Consider the following 25,764-nt stretch of genomic DNA (forward strand, 5'->3'; position numbering starts at 1 on the left):
TGAGACCTAGAAAGCACCAAACCATCAAACAAACATATAGAATGAACATCAAAAAATGATCACAGGTAAAAGCATAATGTAGATAAAACTGGAAAATGGTTTAAAGAGAAGTATAAGACATGTTTTATATATATATATTGTAATCAAGCACAATTCACCTTCAAGTTAGTTAATTTGCAGTACAAATAAATGTATATGCAATACAGTATAGTTCATGCATGTGAGATGACTAATGTTTCAACTTGAAGAAACTTCAAAAAGCATGAGAAATCTAATGCACGTATTTTTAGGATTGCAGAAGTAAAGGAAACATGGTAATTTTCAGATCATGTATAGAGATGGAAATCTAAATTTATATAATGTAAACTGTTTCCGTTTTGTTGCTGTCCCTCAACTTCTAAGTTATACCACAGTGGCAGTTCTTCTAAGTCTGTAAAGAGTTCTTTAGAGAAATCTTAAAAGCCTGATTTTAAAAATTTTATCTTAGGGAATAGTCAAAAAATAGGGCAGGAATTGAATAATTTATGTAATGTTGCTTAGGTTACATGATACATAGCAATATATGTGAAGTATAATGGCTGTTAATGTTAATTTGTTGATACAGTTTGAATACTTTTGTACAAATGTAAATTTACTTATGTCACAAGTGATAATTCAATAGACATATTTAAAAAAAAGATTATTTCAGTTTTCCTAGAAATACAGGGCAATGTGTAAATATATAAACATATATATATATATATATATTTTTTTCTTTTTTCTTTTTTTTTAGGCATGCAGGCTATCCTTTCCACAAAAGATCCGAGTTCCTTTCAAGTATCACATTACATGATAGTATGGACCAAAAAAAAAGACTGTTGGCAAAACACTAAATATTATGTGAAATTTTTAATTGACTAAATGACAGCAGCTAAATGAGTTCCAGACACATATGGCAAAAAAATAAATAAATAATACAGTAATGATTCCTTCCATGGTGTCATGGTGTACTGCCATGAAACTCTGTACTCTGTTTTAGGTCTACTCTGTCTTGAATAGTGGGGCAGACTCCAATTTAAAACACACACCAAGTGCAATAGTGAGACAGCAGTAACTATATGTTTGAAATATACAGTCAAGCATTATGTGAAATGAATATATTAATTCAGTAATCTCAACCAAATGTTTAATTAGTTCTCACCACTGTTTTGTCTACTTGTTTATCAAACTTTATTTGCTTATCAGTTATGAGACAAAATAGTTTGTGGAATTTACTTTTTCAGTGTGTGTGTGTGTGTGTGTGTGTGTGTGTGTGTGTGTGTGTGTGTGTGTGTGTGTATGTGCATGTGCTATCTAGGGTTATAATATTAAGACTCTTGTTAAGATGGAGGTTTTAGAATTACATTTCACTGTGTTTTTGGTACAAAGGCAATTTGCTGCATAGCTGTTGCTTGAGAAAAACATTAATGTGGTATTTGTGGAATTAATTTACATTCCCATACAGCTTCACTTCAGTTATAATGAAAGAAAGCCAGACTGAAAGTTGCTACTAAGTGTAAGAACATCCTTTTCTGCATGAAGCACTGTAGTGCCATCAGTGTATTGGACCAGTTTTACAGTGTCACAGTAACAGACTTTGCCGTTTAAGAAAAGTAAGGAGAGGAGTAGACTGGGTATTGTAACCAGCAAGACTACATAGGCCAAAGGTGAGGATGAAGGAGAATATTGATCTGTCTAAGGGACTGGACTGATACAGCTTCGTAAATAACTGGTAAGTCACTTAATGCACTAAGAAGAGACCATAGCTATCCAGTGATGTGTAATATGATGTGTAATATGATTACTACAGCATTCTCAAACATGTTAGAAATGACCAAAAATGTACATCAGCTGTAGCTCCATTGTCTGAATTCATCACAGACACACTCTACTTAATCAAGCAGGACAGTAGTAATACTATGATTTAGCCTGAAACATGTTGTGAAATGGAGATAAGACTGAATTTTATCAAGTGTTGGGGAAGCTGTGAGTGGATACATTTCTCAAGGATTTTTGAGAAGGGAACAAGTAAGCAGTTGGTATAGTAACTATTGAATGATGATGAAGGATAATTATTATGCAAGAAAACAGTGTTTGCCTTTTACCAGATGTAAACTGCAATCTGCTTGACATATCTATTTGTTATTACTATGAATAGGAACTCAATAGCATTTTTGAAATTAAAAATTCAAGGAATAAGTTTTTCATTGATGCTGACACTGGTTTCATCTTCCAGTGGAATTTGTATACTAAACATGATGGGTCTTTAAGAGGATATATGAACGACATAGGTTCATAGGTAGGTACTAGGCTATTGGCCCTAGGGCCTATATAAGCCTAGCCAAAAAGGTAGCCTGGCTTTTGTCACCCAAGAAAATTATTTCACTATGCCCCTGTCAAGCAGAGCCACAGAAGTGATCCCCGGGGTGAGTTTCCTATTTCCCATCCAATCATCAAGATTTTTCTTGAAGAGTGCTAATGAGGAGCTTTGTTTGATACAGATAGGTAATGTGTTCCAGAGTATGGGAAGTCTCTGGGATGGGAATCTATCCCTCCAGCATGTTCTGTTTATTGTGGTGACAAGGTTTAGGTCCCGGAGGGATTGGGATTTCTTTAAGTGGAGCATGTCCAACAGGTCTGGGTTTGACATAGCTTTGTATGTTAGGCAGAGAGCATCTATTTGAGGCTCGTAATCCTCTTTGTGAGGTATTTCTGTGGCCTTTTCAGTTATTGTAGATATCTTGTGAGGTAAATACCAAAAGGACATTGTACTCTATAATGGTTCTAATGAGCAATGAGTAGAGGGGAACAATGACCTCTTTTTTCCTGGATGAGAAAACTTTTGTGATGAGGTGTGCCACATAGAAGGATTTCCTGACTACTGTGGTGATGTGATTATCAAAGGAGAGACTACTGTCCACCTGTGTCCCAAGGTCTCTTATCACCCTTTCGGTGTTAAGTAGACTACCACCTATGTTTAGCTTATGGGTACAGAGATTTTACCAAAGGGGATGACAATGCACTTTTTGGCACTGAGCTTGAGGCCATGGCTTTGATACCAGGCATCTGACTCAGTGAGGCCCTTTCGTAGGATGTCCACATCGTTAGGAGTTTCAATTATGGCTCCTAGTTTGCAGTCATCTGCAAACTTCATTAGCCAAAGACCTTCTATGTTAACCTGTACTTCAGAAAAGTAGATACCAAACAGGAGAAGACCCAGGACCGAACCCTGTGGTACTCCACTTGTCACTGATCTGAAGTTTGGAGTCTGCTACTTTCACAGTGTGGGTTCTGTCAGTGAGCCAGTTGGCAACCCATCTTGTGACATAGGGATTTATACCTAGTTTAGTGAGTTTATCTATAATTCCAGAGTGGGGGATGGTGTCAAAAGCCTTGGTGAGATCTAGATAGGCTGTGTGAACCACCTTACCCTCATCTACAGCTTTGGTGACTACTTCAAAGAAGTCTATCAGGTTTAGGAAACATGATCTGCCTTTTACAAACCCAAACTGGGTGGGGTCCAGAGTTTGGAGGTTACCAATGTCTTTGTTTATAAGTTCCATGATGATACGTTCCATGGCCTTGCAGAACAGGCTCATTAGGCTAATGGGGCGGTAGTTCCCAGAGTCCGTGGTGGCTCCCCCTTTATGGAGTGGGATAACCTTCGCTGTGCGCCATTCAGTAGGCACAAAGCCTGAGGTGAGGCTATGATTGAACATGGTGCTTAGGTGGAGTGCCAGTTCATTCTGTAGTTCATGTAGAATGTAGCCTGGGATGTTGTCAGGTCCCATGGATGCTGTGTTCTTGGCTTTGGAGAGTGTATTTTTTACCTGTTCAGCCATGATTACAGGAACTTTGCATTCTTCTGGTATAGAGATGGGCCCTTTAGGGGGAGAGAGAGGGGTAAAGTTAGCACTGAACCTATCTGCCAGGATGTTGGCAATATCAGTTGGTTCTGTATATTTAGTGCCATTGTGCTGTAACTCAGAGCAGATCTGTGTGTTGCCATTGAGATTCTTGACATAGCTATAGAATGCTTTGTGGTTGTCTTTAGAATCAGTGACAATTTTGTTTTCATAACTAGCTTTGGAGGATTTTATGAAGGATCTCAGCTTCTTACTGAGGCTGACCAATGAGCTCCTCCAATCATGGGATTTTACTCTTTTTTGCAACAGTTTCTTTCTTCAGTTGTAGAGTTTGTTTATGGCAGGGGACCACCAGATTGGCTTCCTTTTTTTGGAGGATAGCATCTTGGTTCTGTTAGGGATAGCATGATCCATGAACTCGAGTAAGTGCTTATAAAGTGCATTTGTGTAGGTTTCAGCAGTCGTACCTCTATTGTCCGTCTGCATGGGTGTCGTGAAGTTTGCCACTTCTGTCTTAAGAAGCATGAAGTTAGCTTTGGAGAAAATTTTTTTACTGTGGTTTCCCTAATGGGGGTGGGGATGGGATGTGGATGTCTATGGTGATTAGCTTGTGGTCGGATCTGACCAACGAGGAATTGACCTCTTGTGTAGAACACTGGTCGCCCATGTTGGTAATGACCAGGTCTAGGATATTGCTGCCCCTGGTGGGATGTGGATAAGTTGATCTAAGGTGTTGGAATTTATGAATTCCAGAAAATGTTGAGCAAAAGAGTTGGTACATGAGTAATTTTCCCAGTTAATGGTGGGGTAGTTGAAATCGCCCATTAAGAGGGTGTTGGGTTGCACCCTAATATTTTCCAGTGTATCAAGAAATGTGGAGTAGTAATCCTGGGACACAGTGGGGGATCTATAGCAAGTTACAATTTAGATTGTGGTTTTGTCCAGAGTTAGTTGCACTTGGATAATCTCGGATGCATTATGCTGAGCAACTAGTCTGGAGGTGTGGATATCCCTGATGAATATGGACATGCCTCCACCTTTAGTGTTTCGTTCCAGGTTAGGTGGCCGAAAGGTGTGGTATGAATTATAGCCTGGACCAGGTCTCTGACACTGCACAGATGTTGATGTTCTTCATTCTAAGGAGTGCCTGGAGTGAATGCATTTTGAGGTTTATACTTCTAGCATTGAGTAGCATTACCCTCAGATTTTGCTTGCTTGTACCTGTTACGGTGATGAATTTGTCATTTGAACCTTGCCTAAAAAAGGCACTATAGGGGCAGCAACAGCCTTAGCCAGTATCTGGAATCCCAGGGGGTGACAGGTGCAGGCCATCTCTGGCAAAGCATCGTGGTCTGTTGATCATGTTATCCCAGCAGACAGATACTGGATCCACTTAGAATGACACCAGAAGCTTAGCCAATTGCTGAAGTCAATCATTTTGTCCTTGTACTGTGGTATCATTCTGGGCAATGGCAGGATACTACTCAGGGCTAGGGTAATACCTGCCTGGGCTACAAGATTGGAGAGCTCTTCCATGTCTCTTTTCATGTAGTCCAGGGAGATACGTCTCAGGTCATTCACACCAACATGGACAATGATGGAGTCATATTTGTACTTGTTGTAGAGAGACCTGAGTGCGTGGGTTATGTGGCAGATCCTAGCACCCAACAGGCAGCTGACAGTAACCTTCTCCTTGTTTAGCCTGGTGAGTGGGACACCAGTGTGCCTGACTATAGAGTCACCTATGACTAGTGTGTTGGGTACGTTGTTTTGTCTTATTGGCTGTGGTTGAGTGGCACACTGAGTCTGTGGGCTATCTGCCATTTGGGTTGTGTTGGAGGATGGAGGTTGCTTGCGTTTCTGCTTTGGCAGTCTTTGTTGCTTAGACAGATTATTATTGAGAGCCTCCACGAATGTTTCTGTGTTACTATGTGTGGATTTTGGCGGTGTAGATTTAGTGAGACTATGTGATGAGTGAAGTGTTTTGCATTAGAGCTACTGCTATAAGTTTCTTTGTGTATGAGATATATATTTTGATTTTGAAACATCAGACTAATCACTGGGGAGTGTCCTTAATATCAGCTACTGTTCTTCTTTTCATTCTGCCTGTCTGGGACTATTCTTTGAACTCTGGGAATAGTAACTGTCAATGGAAACTACATTAAGATGCCTGAATCATAGAACTGTTAGGCTTTATTTATATCCTGAGACATCAATCATCAGCCATAACTGGAAATAACATTTATTGATGCAGAGTTTCTCTGCTGATGGTCTGTCCATAAGAAACCTTTCTTTTTCTTTCATTTTGCAACTGCAATACTGCTGTGTATGTGAAACTGAGTCTTTTAAAAAGTAAGTTTTCATTTGGTCATTTGACAACGGTCATTGCTTATTCCCTATTTTTCCAGTGTAAACGTTCCTCGCAACATTTGTTTGACGTTTGCAGCTGCTGCTTTTAAAAAGAGGGACTGTTCAGTTTGGTCATGTCTAAATTACTGTTGGTAAGTTGAAACTGTAAGGCAATAGTCCCAAACTGAGTTGGGTAAAATCTCAGGAAGTCAGTGATTATAATCGTGTACTTTTATGAGATTTATGATTTCAATTTACAGCAACAATGTGCATGACATCAAAACATAATCAATACTATCTGGAGAATAATTTATTATTTTAACAACATTAGAGAGGTGTTAGGTACTTTCCCTGCATTTATTTACAAGACAGGCACTAATATAAAACATGTACTGGAATTTAAGGCTGAAAAACAACTTAAAAACTGGCATAGAGGTAGGCGGGACCAGAACATGTGGTCACTGCAAGTTATGTAGTTTTATTAATGTCAATGGGTGCAGTTAATTATTGAAATTTCACAGATTAACATTTGCACGTCAGTCAGGGAAAATTGTGAAACTGGAGCAGTTGTTTATTTAGCTAATGGCTCATTCTGTGACACATTCAAAGTTGGCAAAACTTAACATAGCATAAGGAAAAGAATATATGAGCATAGTTACAACATCAAAAGGGTTCCACTAGCAAAATTTTAAGCAAACATGCTGGTTCCTGCAAGATGTTTTTCAAGTTCACTTTCATGGTGGTGGAAAAATGATTAACATGACTTTGGGAAGAGAGAACTGGGAAACTTTTTGGAATATTGTGAACTTTATTGGCAACTTAGACTCAATGCCTATTACCGCCAGGTGTGAATGAATGTATCAGTATTGCTAGCATTCTTAAAGTGAAGGCTGTGAGAATATAAATGATTGTTTGGATGATGCAATAGTTATTATTGTTTTTTAAAAAGTCTTACAAAAGAGTTTATCACTGTAAAATAATTTTGTATTATAGATCTCTTGAAGGTTTTTAACACGTTTTTAATCAAGTGACCTTTTAGCACTTTACTTTCATCACATGATCACTGTATGGAGTGTCTCTTAGAGCTTTGGTATTTCTGAAGAGGTCTTGGTTTTTAAGATGAAAATACTAAAACAAAGGTACAATAAACAATTTCCTTGATGAGGACACAGTGTGTTTTTTATTCTGTGGAACTGTTTTCTTTTGATTACACTGTGCAGCTACTTCTGGGTTTTTTTTTTTTTTTGGTTAATCAAAAATACAATGATAACTCTCACAGAAATACTTTTAAAATCTATTTAAAATCCATTAGTTGTACAATGAGGTATACAACTATTCCTAAGATATAGATATAAATATAGATATAGACATAGATACAAAGACAAATGTAGATGCTGATACAGATACTATATAAAACTGAGCTTGTAAAAATTATTTAATTATGACATGATTTGACCTTTCTTTAGCACTATATGAACATGTCTATCACATACATAAAAAACTGAAGAGACAAGGCCTGCCAATGTATAAACTCACTACACTCCTTGTTCAAATTAAAATGAACTTAACAAAAGTAGATCTAGTCCTTCAGAACTGCAGGCTGTCATTAACTTCCAAGCTGTGAATACTGCAAAACGGAATCTTCTGTTTATTACTCATCTTAATCATTTAGTAATTTACTTATTTTTAAATAGATGGACTAGGCTCATGGTTCTATTTTCAGCCAAAAATGTGTTACATTAATACACAAAAGTGCAAATGATTCAAGGTTTACTTGAAGTAGTTAACTTCTGTTTTTATTTTTGTGTTAAATATAAATGTAATTATGTAACATTTCTTGGAGCAGGTTGCCCTGTCGCAATCAATGGTGATTTACTACTGTTATGGTCTCTTATCTTTAAGCTTTTTCTTCTAATCCAGCACCTTTTCCAGATTCAAAATTGTGCTAGCAATGACAAATCATAACTTCTGTTCATCTCCAAAATCCCACCTTTCTTTTTCTCCCGGAGTCTCTCTGTCTCTGTCATTCTCGCTCCTTCTCTATAGTCCTCCTTATAGGGTAGACTCAGAAGGGAAGGCCTTAATGTTCATATTCTAGTCAAATGAGAACAATCTTAGGCCCTAACACCTTCTGAACATAGATCTGTAAATGTCTTAAACACCTCACCTCCTATAAATGCTTTTGCTCACATAATTTCCCATACATAATGTTGCTTTATATTTGTCCAGAAATGCCAACCCAAAACCATTTAAAACATTCTGGATGATCCTCAATATGCAGGGCACAAAGCTACAGTGGAAATGTGGTACTCTTCCATAATGTTCATGAAGACAAATGTGAACCCTTTGTAGGATAATATAGAGTTAAAGGCTACAGATCCAGATAGCCTAATGACTGCTCATTAGCCACCAGCATGAATATAGAAAAGGGCATTGAATGAATACACCTCTTAAGTCTCTGATTGATTTTGATTCTCATTAGCATATTCTCCTTTCATGACATTACATCAACTCATTAAACTGATTCACTGGTTTACTAGAATAGTTGATTCTTTAAAATTGTCCTATTTTACACCCACTCCGTACTTACTCAGTATTATCAGGCATTGGGCTCCACCATTGAAGCATTTGCAATTTTACGTTTATATCGTACTTCTCAACCTCTTAGAGAAAGGAATCTGGACAAAGCTATAAATAATGGGGGTGCAAAGGCCTAAAATAGGGACAATTTTTTTAATATTGCTTTTACAAATTTAGAAGGCTTATAGAATAACTTAACTGGTTTTGCCTTAGCATGAATTTTATTCTGAAGGGTATGAAGTCTGAAAGTCAAATGTGTATCATTAGTTTTTTTACTTCAGTCCTCAAACATTTGGCAATGATTTGCCAGAAAATTATGAGGAACAGACCAAAAATATGAGGCAAAAATCTGGACATTCTGCAAAAATCTGGACAGTCAACAGGTATTTATATTAATGTCTTCATCTTTTTTCCAAACGTCAAACTCGGGGGTTTGAGTACTGGTCTTGAAAATTATTGGTCATGAGTTCAAATCTCATCAGGGCATGTGCCTTCCATTCCTCTAACATGTGAAAGGGCAGGAATTTTATCCCAGTTACACTCACAAGGGATAATATATAATTATCAACCATGGGATGGGTAAGGACAGATGTCAATATAGTGATGGAGGACTCCCTAGGATAAGTCCAAATAGTAAAGGAGCAATTTGAATACATTGAATCTAGCATCCCAGAGTAGCTGGTTGGTGGAGGTAATGAATGATATTACATATCTGGAAACATATATGACCCTGACTTAAAATTCACCTTTTGAAAATGCTGTTAAATGTGTATACCCATTGCATGAAGGGCACAATGAGTAATATGTTTACGAACCCCCATCTTATGTTATTTCCTTAATAGTTTATGTTATTTACTTAATATCATTAGTGCCCCCTCATATCCAGTGAAAAAGTCATTGATCCTTTAAAACATTTTAGGCAAGTCAGAAAAATAAAATGTGAATGTACTGTTACATCTTTAAAGTATTTTTGCAGAGGGATTCCATCCCCTGCACTTCCCTAATATGAGGATGTACCCCATAACTCTGTTACTTACATATACTACAGTCAGATCACTGTACCTCAATGTAAGGGGAATATTCTTGGATACCACAATTGAGGACTTGCTATATCATAACAGCTCATCATATGGTCAACACTGTTTGTATCAAGGTGAACAATCATATATATTCTGTGGAATGCACATGAGGGAAATGGTCATAGTGCTCTTTTCTTAAAACGTCCTAAAGTATTTAATATGATTATCAATGACAAGAAATTCATCAGTACCCTAAATATTGGATCACAGATGGAAAAGAAGGATTACCTCAATATTATAGCTCAAAAGGTGAAAAATCGACAAGATCTGACCTTATCAATATTGATAAAGGCATATACATGAATCAGGTCTTGGTCCTCCTCTGCTCTCTCTTCATATGTCATTTTATTCTGAGAAAGATGTGGAGACAAAAAGGCATGTACAATACAGGAAAACAGACTCTTGGTGGGCCGGTTCAAGAGTGATGACCAGAAGTAGAGTACAAAGGAAAAGACTCTGAGAGAATCTCAGAATCTCAGCAAAAACATACCAGACAAAACAGCATTTAAGACTTAGTTATTACCAGGTTGAGTAAAGATCAGAATGTGAAGGTCAGACCTCCATTAGCCAACAGTGACCATGCAATAACATGGTTCATTTTAGGCACAACATTGGAGACACATGGGTCAAAACCAGAAGATTGAGACTGCCAAAAGGTGGGCTACAAGCAGGAGGAAGTTGAGATGCAGAAGGTACTAGGACAATGGGGAGACATGCAAGGGGACAGCAAGGTGTTGATAAGATTCAGAGACAGAATTCTGCAACATATGCATGGGTGTTTTACGAAAAGAGAAAACATAAATCTCATGAGGATACCGATGTTGCTAAGCAAGGAGGCCATGATACACTGAGGAGTAAGATGAAAGCAGTCAGTGGAAGGAAATAATTAGAAAAAGAAGAGGAAGAGGCAGAAGGCAAACAGTCCTATATCAATGCCAGGCAGCAAACAGCTAAGCAGATAAGAAAGGCCATGGCTAAAATGGAGAGGAGACTAGTGAAGTGGTAAAGCTGAAAAGGAAAGAATTGTTCACATATATTTAAGAGTGGGAAATGTAGGATTCTTTAATAAACAGGTTGATCAAAGATGGAAGGGAGATAAGCAATGACAGGGGCATTGCAAAGGTATTCAGCACAGGATAGGAAAAAGAACTATTCTGTGAAGGAAGGAATGCAGATGGAAATGAAAGGTGGAGGGATGGACCAAAATGGAGAAAGAAATGGTAGACAAATAACTTTTTAGCCTACAGGGCAACACAATTCAGGGCCCAAAAGGAACACTCACTACATTACTCACATACCTAAGAAAAATCTTGACAGAATCATTCACTGAAATATTTAATAGATCTCAGTACAGCTTCAATGGAAACAGAAGGATCAGCCAATACAATTTAAGAACAGTTAGGCTGACATCGATGTGAAGATGATGTGTTTTGGTCACAGCAATCGAAAGATCATCTATTAGTTAGGGGATACTAAACTAGGTGAGACAGACCTTGAAATAATTATTATGCCATTCCTCAACCAGTAGGAGAACAGCTAATGAAGTGCTAAGATACAGTATGTGTGGGGAGGGCAAAGGCTTCACAATGTGGAGTTTTTGTTCTCAATTTACCACATGTGGGTAAGACCATATATAGAATACTATGTACACCTCTGAAGGTCATACAAGAAAAGGATGTGAAACCAATGAAGCAGCATCCTGAAGAAGGCCCTTGGGAGTCATTAGTGAGGTGGAGAAAAAGGACCACAAACAGTCTCTGTAATCTGGTAATCTTTAGAAGCTTGGAAAGAGTCAGAAGATATGATATCCATGCAAAATATATCAACAGGGAAAACTAAAAAGGTAGAACTGAGACACAAGGACAGGAGTGCCCATCCATTGTTCATGATAGGTGCTTACTTTTATGTGGACCCACAGAACACTGTTGTCTGAACAAGTTCTGGTTGTGAATCCACAGAGTCCCTAAAAAGGATAACATTTGAATAATTTCATAAATATTGAAAATGACTCAGTGTGGATTTTGTTCTGACTATGGAAAGTGACATAGCTCTCTTTGATATAAATGAATACCCATATGCTGAAAATTACTGTGGTACTTTTGAGGATGATAAAGCTGGACGTATTTGGGCAACCAAAGGTAGAAGAAGGCAGCAAATACATATTAGATGCAGCCAAATGGACACAGAAGATACTCAGATTACTTCCTTCTGTTATCTTCAGTTCTTTTTGTGATAATATTTCTGATAAACTTTCAGAACGCATTACCTCTGTGAAGACCTGGCTAAATAACAATTCTTACTACTTAATATGTCTGAAAGAAAGCTGTGCTAGGTGTCTTTTCAGTTATTTCCTGTAATTATTTTCATCACCTGAGAGGTCTAGAGGTCCAGATTAGTAGTAAACATAATACTTCCAAAATATTTTGTTTTTAAGGGTGGAGGGTAGATAAATGGCTCCTTCAAAGGATGCTTCATTTAAAACTAAATAATTGTAGTTGGCTTAACAGCCACTCAGTAGACTATTAAGTCAGTAATACTGACTGACCAAATGTAACTATTACACTTTTTTAAAAAGGGAATTTCACTTCTCCATAACCACTATTCAGGAGAAACCCCATATACCCCTTCAAATATTTATACTCAAAGCCCACCAAATGTCAGACTATGCTATATACTTTGGAAAATTTTGGTTTGGACAGTTAGCCCTGAATGAACAGGCTTTGATCTGGTATTCACCTGCAAAGAGACCCAAAATCCCTACCATTATGTTGAGTTCAGCATGATCACGCCTGGGTGCACCATGATTAGCAGTATATTAGTAATGAGTGCAAGTCATGGACTATTTTGGAGTCACTTGAGAAAAGTAGAACCCTACATCCAGTTAGGCACTGCCTGTTACTTGTTCCCATGAGTTCTTACGATCCAGAATCCTTTTTGTGATACTTCAAGAAGCAACAGTACTGACCAATCTGTGCCAGCAAGAAGTCAAGAAATTCTAAGCCATTTGTCATAAAGTCACATGATATGGGAGGCATGCTAAATATAAAAAATGCTCTAGTATGTTTTTTTGGCACAGTATGATGTCCAAGACTCCAGAAGAGAAAGGAAAACAAATATATATATATATATATATATATATATATATATATATATATATATATATATACATATATATATATATATATATATAATATATACATATATATATATATATATATATATATATATATATATATATATATATATACATATATATATATATATATATATATACATGAAAATAGTCCACCAATGACAAGCAAAGACCAGCAAAGACCAGACAGCAAACCTGCTTAACGTTTTCGTTCTTATTTAATGCCAAGAACTTCATCAGAAAAGCACCCATTTCTTAAAACAGTGATTATATACTGTCTCCAATTAATCAACTTAGAACAAAATCAATTGTGCCTAATTAATCAATTAGTACAAAAAAATGTATATATATTATATATATGTATACACTAGATCATTTAAACAAATCTATCTAATATAAAGATAAAAAAACATTTTGATATATATAAAAAATGAAAAATGAAATGTTACATTTTTAAATTACAATTTTTGTAGAGCTAAAAAACATTTGATACTTATGACATCATTTAGGCCTGGTAATTCATCTGCATTTAGCCTAATTTGCCAACAAGACTCCCTACATTCTAAAAATGTCTTGTGATCTCCTCCAAACTTACTGTTATCAACTTTTTCCAAAACAGAAAAAAATGAACTTTTTGAAAGAAACACAATTTAAAGAATGTTTAGCCAAAGCATTGGTTACATCTTTTTTCTTTATGGCTAAATTGTGTTCATAAATACGTTTACACAGTGTTCTGATAGTTTTACCTATATAAAAATGACTACATGAAGAACACTGTGCAATGTAAACAATGTTATTAGTTTTACAAGTAAAGTGTCCTTTGACAATGATGTCCTTCTTAACATGTTTTAAAAAAATACTTGATGTACCACTAACAAACCTACATTGTTTGCAACTCCTACAGGGATATGTGCCAACCTTTCCTGTATAAGGTATGGCACTTTTGTCCTCTCTTTCTAAAATCATTTTAATATTTGTCACTTTTTTATATGTAAACACTGGACAAATACCTAAAACTTTGGCTAAGTCATAATTACCCAAAATGATTTTCCAATTGTTGATGACTGTTTCCTTAATAATATTCATTTCGTTACAAATAGGTAACGGAAATGACAAACAAAACCTACCATTAACATCAACCTTCTTCCTACCAGAATCAAAAGTAAATGAACTTGTAAGAATAGGATTAGCTTTATTGCTTCTTAAAATGTTGACCTCTTCGATAATGTGACCTAACCAACCAACATCATAACCTCTTTCTATAAAAAACTGCTTTAAATCACTAGTTTCCCTAATGAAGCAATCATCTTCACTAGTAAGTCTACTAAGTCTGATGAACTGACCTTTAACTACACCTCTTTTCATATGCATGGGGTGTAAACTGTCAAAATGTAAATATTGGTTAACAAATGTTGGTTTCCGAAAAATACTACTACGGAATCTGTGTTCAATTGAATCAACAGTCAAACTCAAATCTAAAAAATTAATAGTTTTCCCAAAACTACCAAAGGTGAAATTCAAAAATTCAGTAGTGGTGTTTAAATGGGAAACAAAAGTCCTGAAACTGTCTTCATTACCCCTCCATAAGAAGATCAAATCATCTATATATCTTCTGTAGAAGACCACATTCTGATCTTGAAGATGTGTTACTAAATGTTTGACTTCCCAAGAAGACATAACTAAATTTGTAAAACTGGGTGCCACTCTGGACCCCATGGCAACACCAGAGATTTGCTTATACAAGTTGTTGTCAAATTTAAAAAAATTATTTTCTAACACAAATTCCATTAGAGTGCAACAAGTGTTAATTTTGGTGTTGTTAAAATCTGTGTATCCACTCAAAAAATCCCTCAAGTATTCTATTCCTACAATTTGATCAATACTGGTGTAAAGTGACTCTATGTCCAAGGAAGCAAAATTTAAATCTCCATAGACTTTATCAAAATTACTGTCCCTTAGAAGTTCCAACAAATGCCAAGAGTCCCGTAAATAAAATTTTGATTTTTGTACAATGGGATTAAAAATGTCGTCCAACCATACCGAAATAGTTTCAGTTTTACTTCCTGAAGCTGAAATTATGGGTCTAAATTTCAAATCACCCTGCTGCTTATGTACTTTTGGTATTCCAAAAAGTTTAGCCATTCTTGGAAACTCAGTGTATAAAAAAGTATATGTGTTGTAATCTATACTACCTTCACTAAACAAGTCTAATAAATGACTATCCAATTTAACAAAATTATTTTGAATAATATCTGTATCAACTTTAACATACTTGTTTGTATCTGATAACATGTTATTGATGTTAAACAAATAATCTTTTTGAGCCATAATGACAAATGTTCCACCCTTGTCTGCCTTCATAATACGTTGTTCTCTGTTTTTGGCCATAGTTTCTAAAGCCAAAAACTCACCTTCAGTAAGGTTAAAAACAGTATTTGAATTTCTATTAATGTGCCTAAAATCTTTCTCACATTGCTTATTAAATACTGCTAATGTGGTGTTCAACAGGGGATTGTAGGTGCTTCGAACATGAGTTTGTTTGTTAATTTTGTCAACCAGTTTGGTGCTGTCAAAAATGTACTTTAAATTCAATTTTCTACAGTACAGTTTAAAATCTATAATAAGTTTGGTTACAACACATTTGTTGTTAGGAATAAATGAAAAACCTTTTCTCAACACAGAGATCATGTCCTCAGAAATGTCAGTGTCAGTTAGATTTAAAAAGTCCATACTGAAATTCAGTATTTCTTCTTCCCTTTCGCTCTGCCTTTGTTCCTCGTTTGGACTTTGTTTGTCCACTTTGGAGTCTTTTTCACTCCTGCACTGTCCATTAAAAAAGGACCTTTGACGTTGTTATTTGTCACTGTTGTTGCCCATTTGGAAAGAATCCAAACAACCAACATTATTGTCATTAACCAAATGACTTGGATTAGAAACTGTAGCCTTTGAATTTTTACTGTTATCCACCAAGTTTACTCCGGTGTTACTTGTACCTGAACTGGCAACTGTAACTTTTTGTTGAACAGTTCTTAAAGTATAAGCTTTGTGTGCAGCATAAGCTGCCATATCTCTACGAAGTTTACCCTGCTTTCTTGTGATAACTGACAGTCTATGCCTTTTAACCTTTGCTTCAATACCCAAATACAAAGAAGCCAAGGTATTAAAAGCTTCAGAAGCTCTAATAAGTTTGTCCAAGTCTTCCAACTCAGACTTAATATTAATAATTTCATTACGGTAATGGTCGACAAGCAAGCCCATGTACTGTATACCCGCATTGTTAAAAACTTCAACCAGTTTGAGAAATAAAGCGTCACCTTCTGTGACACAATTAGGATACTTGAAAGTTCTAAGACCAAGCGGAACACATTTCAGCCTGATATTATGTTTTTTTATCTTTATATTAGATAGATTTGTTTAAATGATCTAGTGTATACATATATATAATATATATACATTTTTTGTACTAATTGATTAATTAGGCACAATTGATTTTGTTCTAAGTTGATTAATTGGAGACAGTATATAATCACTGTTTTAAGAAATGGGTGCTTTTCTGATGAAGTTCTTGGCATTAAATAAGAACGAAAACGTTAAGCAGGTTTGCTGTCTGGTCTTTGCTGGTCTTTGCTTGTCATTGGTGGACTGTTTTTAGTTATTAAGTTTAGTTTTGGTTTGTGATATATATATATATATATATATATATATATATATATATATATATATATATATATATATATATATATATATATATATATATATCACTACGATATACAGACAGCTGAATACCACCTACGGGCATATCTTTAACATTATTAATGCATATATTTCCCTACAGCACATAGATCAAGTAAACCTCAGTTATTAAAAGTCTCCCATACCCTTAACACAACTGTAATAAGATCTTCAGTCCCATTATCCCCAAACAGCATAACTCCTTAACTGATGTCTTATGGAATTCAATTCTACTATGCTGTACTAAAATAAGACTTAAAACTCCTACATCAAGCTCTGTAGACAAAAAATGACTATTCATGTTTGTGTGACGTTATCTCCTTTAACTGCAAACAATGCACTAACTTAAGATGATCAAAAAATAGTACTTAATTATTCTTGTATCTGAGTGCACTGGACTATTAAGTTAGCATATCATTTCATGAAAATGGCGCTCTTACTGAAAGCACTTTAGTTGTTTAACTAAAGTTATATTGAGTGAAACCCGTTACATGACAGGTACAAGGGGTTATATGGCTATAATGACTTTCAATAAAGTTATAATCTTGACACAGTGGCATGAATTTGTATATTGATACCACAACTCTCTGTCTCTCCAGAAATAAGGGATCAGTTATGTAACCTCCCAAAAGCTCACTTGGCTTCCCAGCTGTGTGCATAATGATACTGGATCCAATTTATAACATAGATTTTGTTCTATCTAAGAACTTTTTAAATAAAGTGACTACCTATTTAAAGATGTCATTATTGAGTCTGTTTCAAATGACATATTTTCTAACAAAGCCATCCTCAACATTCATTTCCTTCCTTGCCATTGTTTTGGGAAACCACTGCAAACTTCAAATACAAGCTCACAAACTGTGGAAGTCAGGAATGCTTCCCCTTTACATAAGGGTGGTCCTTCAATTTTAGTAACTGTCAGTTTGATGCACTTCTGTATCTGCTTTCTAAAATATTAGAAAATGTGCATACTAACACTTGTAGCATTTTTTGAACATTAACAATGATAAGCCAACTCTCAATGTGGATTTTGTTCTGACTATTGAAAGTGACATAGTTCTTATTGATACAAATGAATACCCATGTGCTGAGCGTTATCGTGGCACTTTTGTCAATGCTAGTTTTTGGCATGTCATAGTCATGTCACAAAAACAGCACCTTCTAAGCAAACTCCCCACTGGTGGACTATCAACTGAGTCTATGCCATGCTTCAACAACAACATAATAGCTGATGTACATCTGTCTAGTGGAATAATAGCACTTCCCTATTTGCCAGAGCCTCTGCGTGTTCTACAGGGCTCTGTCCTTGACCCCTTGAACTAGATATCTTTGAGAGTGATGTGTAAACATTGTAGTATAGCTAATTTAATGAAACATGCTGAAAACATGCCTCTTTGTTTGGTGTCTTCAATGCCACCCATATAGATAGCACTTCAGTGACTTTAACACTGTACAAATCTAGATGTCTGAATCAGGTGGGCAATTAAATGTCCTCAAAAAATAGTCCTGTTACTTGGATTGATATCAGACTCTTCTCCATCTTCTATACACATGGAACACATTTCCATAGATGTGCAATTTGTGCAGCTTCTTGTGATCCTCCTGGAGAATGAACTCAAGTCTGACTTCTCCATCAAGTATCTCAATTTTAAAATATACTTAAGAGGTCTGACATGCTTTGTAGGGTCATATCTCTTATAATCATTGACCAGGACAATGTCAGCACATGCCTTCCATCTATCCAGTCTCCTGTTTGCTTGCCATGTACTAAATAACCTTCTCACAATCATTGCATTTCAATCTGAGGAGTGCATGTTTTGTATGTATATCTTCTCAATCTCTTCAGTGTCCAGCATTAAGAAATATTACTTGGCTAGAATTGCCTAATTATCTGAGATAATATACTTAGAAATTACATACAGGTTTTCAGAATCCATTAATTTTGCAGTGTTTTCTGTTATGACCTTTCAGTAGTGCAAGACACACACACACACACACACACACACACACACACACACACACACACACACACACACACACACACACACACACACACACACACACACACACACACAATCTACCAGAAGACAGTGAAGTCTCAATCAATGGTGTATACTTTGTCAAATAAAGAAAAAAAATATTTCTGTACACAATAAAACTTGCCACCAAGCCAGGTCTGAATCTGACCATCAGTTACCATTTACCTAGTAACTAGTCTTCGAACTGTGGGGTCACTTGATGTACAAAAAGAGTTTGCACCTCTTGCATGTTGACTCCACCACCTATCAACTCTTTACCTCTTCCTTGATCTGTCCATATAATCCTTTTAGCCATTACCATAGCTCTTCCTCTGTATTCACTCACTTCTCATCTCTGCATAGGCCCTAGGGCCGATAGCCTAGTACCAACCTATGAACCTATGAACCTACAACATCACAGCTCTTGACATTGTGGAAATATTGACAATGTCAGGACTAGTGATGGTGATGGTGACATTGTCAGTTTCTCATATAATGTCCTACTCTCCATGACCTCCAGTGCACCAAATCCTATTTTATTCCATAATCCTTACCTCCAGCATACATGATCATCTTCTGCCTCTTCCTTCATTAAAGCCTACTGAACATCGTATTCATAGACCCAGAAGATTTCTGTATCATGTCCTTTACATAACATTTCGATTAGTAACCAACTGCCCAATATTTGAGTGGAATCCTATAATGTAATACCCCTACTCCACTTCCAATGGGAAACTTTTGTATAATTCCATTTTGCTTTGCATTGTCTAGTAGAACACATGATTTAGATTTACTGCTGATACATTGATTTTACTCCCCTGGTTTATATCAATGATTTGATCGCTTATCTATATTCATTGTAGCAATAAGTATACTTGCTCTGCTGTTCTAGTAATAGCTTAGATCATGTCTCATAAATGATGTGCCAAAGATGAACAATAACATGTAGAAAATGAATTTCTTTACTCTTCCTTACTGCTGTGCATATATCCATCATATTCACTGTCATAGCATTCCCAGTACATTCCTACTTTTTATAGTTATTTCACTGGAAAGTACATTTATAACATGGATTCTTTCTTGTTAAACCTTACATGCCTAAAACTGCTCTATTCAGGCATTCATGGAATGCACAATTGGATTTCAAAATCACCATGCAGTGTAAAGATTAAGACACTTTTGAAACAATGGATAGTAGAAAGTTGTAAAACATTAACTCTAAGCTATAATTTTTGGTATAGCCTAACAACATTCTCCATTTTGAAGACAGCATGTTAATCAAATGTCATGATAGCTAATCTCTGGACACCTTATTTATTTTCTTTCTTTTATTTTATATTTTGTTGACCAGATTAGCCCTGTTGGACAAACCCCATTTGCACAGAAGTCTTGGAAAAATAAAGGCTATATGAAACATACAGAACAAATAGTACAAAAAATTTAAAAAACGTATGGTAAGAAAATATAATTGTGGATATCATGGAACCAAGCGATATGAAGAAATAGATATTAAGAGACAAAGTAATTAATATGTGAAGAAGAATGTTTCTAAGAAATTCATAAGAACATTTAGCAGGCAGGGGTCTGTGTAATGTGAAAATTGTTATAGCAAGTATTTGTCATGCATTATGGAAGAGTGCAGGTAAACTGTTAGCAATCTGCTGTGTTATGCAAGATACTTTACATTTGTTGTTACTTTTAATTTACATTTAGATTCAGGGCTTCACAGCAGCTGCTTACTGACACATGCAAATGCTATGGATGATTTGTTGTATAGAAAATGAACCTTCTCAATTGTACTTTCAAAGTGAACAAATACATAAATAAATAAAACATTTAGAATGCAGTGCCTACTGTACAAATTCAGGTGTCCAGGTTAAAAGGAAGGTAGCTTTGTACAAGTCTTGCTGATATTATAATAACTAATAATAATAATAGACTATGAATATATAGTACCTGTGTTGAGTTTGATATTAGAATTTTGGAGAGCTGTTTTCTTCTGTTTCTTTTTTCTGAGATTCATAAATGGCCATTTTGCACATTATGGAGTTCTTCAACTGACTCTGTGCCAGTAATGAATTCGTTTTGTGTTTACTTGCTTAATGCCATTACAGCTCTCAAATAAATGTATTTCATACAGCAGGACTGTAGACAGAAACAGCTGGGGAGACCATTAACAGCCAATGATAGAAACACCCACTCAGTCAATAACATCCAGAACTCCTGCTGCATCTAATTATGAGAAAGCCTGCAATTTTATTCTCTTTAGGCCGTTAAATTCTGTGTTATGGCACAGTGAATCACAAATCAACAGAAAGGTGCTGCAATATTTTCCTATAGTTTATCTTAAACTGTTAATTTAAAATACAATATGCTTGGTGTGCATCTAAATAAGCAGTCCAATAAACTCAGGATATCTTTCTGTTCTGAATGCTTTCATCAGTAAAGATGACTTATATCAAAGTCAGAGAGAACAAAAATTTTTGCAGTGCTTAAGGAGGCTTGTCTGCAGTATAATTATATAAATTATCCAGATTCACCTCTGTAGCGTGAGTGTATGTATGTACGTATGCATATATATATATATATATATATATATATATATATATATATATATATATTTACATAATATACATATATGTGTGTGTGATATGTACACACACACACACACACACACACACACACACACACACACACGCACACACGCACACACACACACACACACACACACACACACACACACACACACACACACACACATCACACATATAGAAACACCACCACATCCAACACTTAAACACCCATACTTTTACCTGCCTACCCTAACCCAGACGTACAACTTACAAACACACTCACATACACTCAAACACCTACCCAAAACCCTTACAAAACACCCACTTACCTTAAATTCCACCAAAATCCACACACTACACTGGACACCATCCACACAATACATTACATGTCACATAACATAAAGCCATAACTGCAAATTCGACTTAGCTGGATTCACGATTATGCACTTTCGCTATTTTGAAGATTCGACTTTAAGATCTCGATATACTGAAATTTGACCTTTCAGTATTTCGAGATTATAAAGTGAATCAAATATGAGTCCCAGTAACTTTGTTGAATGGCACATTAGTCAACATCTATTTAATAGATGCAATTTGGTTATTATGATTAATTCTTGGCATATGTGTAGTAATGTGTCAATGTGCATAATGTTGATCAATTTGGTTTTGACATTATGCCAGTCAACATAAATGGTATTTTATCAATTTAAGTATATATATATATATATATATATATATATATATATATATATATATATATATATAAAAGTGTGTGTGTCTGTGTTTATATATGGATTTATGGATGTATATTATATTATCAAGTCAAGTCTTCATAAACTCGAAAGTTTTATAGTCAAGACCACATGACTGAGCTTCCAAAACTTGAAATTAAAAAAATTAACAAATCTACTTTTTCGCATGGGGGTTAAACTCCCCTGTACCCCCCAATTTTGAAGTTGTACTATAGTGTGAAAGGGTAAATTCCTCATTGAAGCACTTCTATGTAGATTGCAGTACAGTGGGGATTGTGAAATTTACCCTTTTCTCCACTGTAGTATGATCTTGGAGTTGGTATGTGTAATTTGCAGGGGGGTTCATGGTGGTTTGCATAAATTTGTTTGTTTGTTTGTTTGTTTGTTTGTTTGTTTGTTTGTTTAATTTTGAGTTTTAGGAAACTTGGTCATGTGTTCTTGACCATATAAAGTTCAAGTTTCCAAAAATGTGATGATATAATGTAAATCTCTCTCTCTCTCTCTCTCTCTCTCTCTATAGGGCATCCGGCATAATACTTGGCCAAATTATTCATGCGGACACCAGTAAATATTTACATACCAGATCGGTTGAGACCTGGGTTAACAACGACCGCCACCAGTACTGTTAGCCAACAGGGTGCTGGCGGAAATTGGGCTACTGTTGGCCGAAGGAGGAGAGGAGGTGGAAGGACTGGCCGAAGGCAGGAAGAGAGGAGAAAGGCTAGGACTGTGGTAGTGAGGGTCGGAACTTTGAAAGTTGGCAGTATGACTGGTATAGGGAGAGAGCTAACCAATATGGTGGACAGAAGGAAGGTTGGTATATTGTGTGTGCAAGAGACCAGATGGAAGAGGAGTAAGGCTAGGTGTATCGGAGGTGGGTTCATATGGTTTTATCATGGTGTGGATGGGAGGAGAAATGGCGTAGGAGTTATCCTGAAGAAACAGTATGCTACAAGTGTTTTGGAGGTGAAAAGAGTGTCAGATAGAGTGATGTTTATGAAGCTGGAAATTGATGGTGTAATGATGAATGTTATTAGTGTATATGCTCCACAAGTTGGGTGTGCGATGGATGAGAAAGAAAAATTTTGGATTGAGTTGGATGAAGTCATGATGACTGTACCCAAGGGTGAGAGAGTGGTGATTGGAGCAGATTTCAATGGGCATGTTGGTGAAGTGAACAGAGGGGATGAGGAAGTGATGGGTAGGTATGGTGATAAACAAAGGAATGCAGAAGGTCAGATGGTAGTGGATTTTGTGAAAAGGATGGACATGGCTGTGGTGAATACGTATTTTAACAAGAGGGAGGAGCATAGGATGACATACAAGAGTGGAGGAAGATGCACACAGGTGAATTATATCTTATGTAGGAGAGCCAGTTTGAAGGAGATTGAAGACTGTAAAGTGGTGACCAGGGAAAGTGTAGTTAGGCAGCATAGGATGGTGGTTTGTAAGATGATGTTGGTGATCAAGAAGAGGAGGAGGAGTGTGAGGGCAGCACCAAGGATCAAATGGTGGAAATTGAAAAAGAGTAATTGTGAAGTGGAGTTCAGGGAAGAGTTAAGACAGGCACTGGGGGGCAGGGAAGAGTTACCAAATAGCTGGGTAACTGCAGCAGAGCTAGTAAGGGAGATGGCTAGAAAGGTGCTTGGTATGACATCTGGACAGAGGAAGTATGACAAGGAGACATGGTGGTGGAATGAGAAAGTACAGGAGAGTATACAGAGAAAGAGGTTAGCAAAGAAGAAGTGGGATTGTCAGAGAGATGAAGAAAGTAGACAGGAGTATAAGGAGATGAGGTGCATGGCAAAGAGAGAGGTGGCAAAGGCTAAGGATAAGGCATATGAAGAGTTGTATGAAAGGTTGGACACTATGGCGGGAGAAAAGGACCTGTACCGAATGGCTAGACAGTGGGACCGAGCAACGAAAGATGTGCAGCAGGTAAAGGTGATAAAGGATAATGAGGGAAACATACTTACAAGCGAGGAGAGTGTGTTGAGCAGATGGTAAGAGTACTTTGAGGGGTTGATGAATGAAGAGAATGAGAGGGAGAGAAGGTTGGATGATGTGGGGATAGTGAATCATGAAGTGCAATGGATTAGCAAGGAGGAAGTAAGGATAGCTATGAAGGGGATGAAGAATGGAAAGGCTTTTGGTCCAGATGACATACCTGTGGAAGCATGGAGGTGTTTAGGTGAAATGGCAGTGGAGTTTTTAACCAGATTGTTTAATGAAATTTTGGAAAGTGAGAGGATGCCTGAGGAATGGGGAAAAAGTGTTTTGGTACCGATTTTTAAGAATAAGGGTGATGTGCAGAGCTGTAGTCACTACAGAGAGATTATATTGATCAGTCATAACATGAAGTTATGGGAAAGAGTATTGGAAGCTAGGTTAAGAAGGGACGTGATGATTAGTGATCAGCAGTATGGTTTCATGACGGGAAAGAGCACTACAGATGCGATGTTTTCTCTGAGAGTGTTGATGGAGAAGTACAGAGAAGGTCATAAGGAGTTGCATTGTGTTTTTGTAGACTTAGAGAAAGCATATGACAGGGTGCCTAGAGAGGAGTTGTGGTATTGTATGAGGAAGTCAGGAGTGTCAGAGAAGTATGTAAGAGTGGTACAGGATATGTATAAGAGTAGTGTGACAGCGGTGAGGTCTGCAATGGGAGTGACAGATGCGTTTAAGGTGGAGGTGGGATTACATCAAGGATCATCTCTGAGCCCTTTCTTATTTGCAATGATGATGGACAGGTGACAGACGAGATCAAATAGGAGTCCCCGTGGACTATGATGTTTGCAGATGACATTGTGATCTGTAGTGAGATTAGGGAACAGGTGGAGGAGACCCTGTGGAGATGGCGATATGCTCTAGAGAGAAGAGGAATGAAGGTTAGCAGGACTAAGACAGAATATATGTGTGTGAATGAGAGGGAGGATAGAGGAATGGTGAGGATGCAAGGAGTAGAGGTGGCAAAGGTGGATGAGTTTAAATACTTGGGATCAATAGTTCAGAGTAATGGTGAGTGTGGAAGAAAGGTGAAGAAGAGAGTACAGGCAGGATGGAGTGGGTGGAGAAGAATGTCAGGAGTGATTTGTGACAGACAAGTACCAGTAAGAGTGAAAGGGAAGGTCTACAAGAGGGTAGTGAGACCAGCTATGTTATATGGTTTGGAGACAGTGGCATTGACAAAAAGACAGGAGTTAGAGCTGGATGTGGCAGAGTTAAAGTTTTTAAGATTTGCACTGGGTGTGACAAGGGTGGACAGGATTAGGAATAAGTATATTAGAGGGTCAGCCCAGGTTGGAAGGTTTGGAGACAAAGCCAGAGAGGCAAGATTACATTGGTTTGGACATGTACAGAGGAGGGATGCTGAGTATAGTGGGAAAAAGATGCTAAGGATGAAGCTACCAGGTAACAAGAAAAGAGGAAGGCCTAAGACAAGGTTTATGGATGTGGTGAGAGAGGACATGCAGGTAGTTGGTGTGACAGAGCAAGATGCAGAGGACAGGAAGAAATGGAAACAGATGATCTGCTGTGGTGACCCCTAACGGGAGCAGCCAAAAGATGATGATATATATATATATATATATATATATATATATATATATATATATATATATATATATATATATACACACACACACACATATATATATATATATAT

The sequence above is a fragment of the Protopterus annectens genome, chromosome 7.part0 (genome assembly GCF_019279795.1).
Source record: "Protopterus annectens isolate FY-2018-M chromosome 7.part0, PAN1.0, whole genome shotgun sequence".
In the NCBI taxonomy this organism is placed as follows: Eukaryota; Metazoa; Chordata; order Ceratodontiformes; family Protopteridae; genus Protopterus; species Protopterus annectens.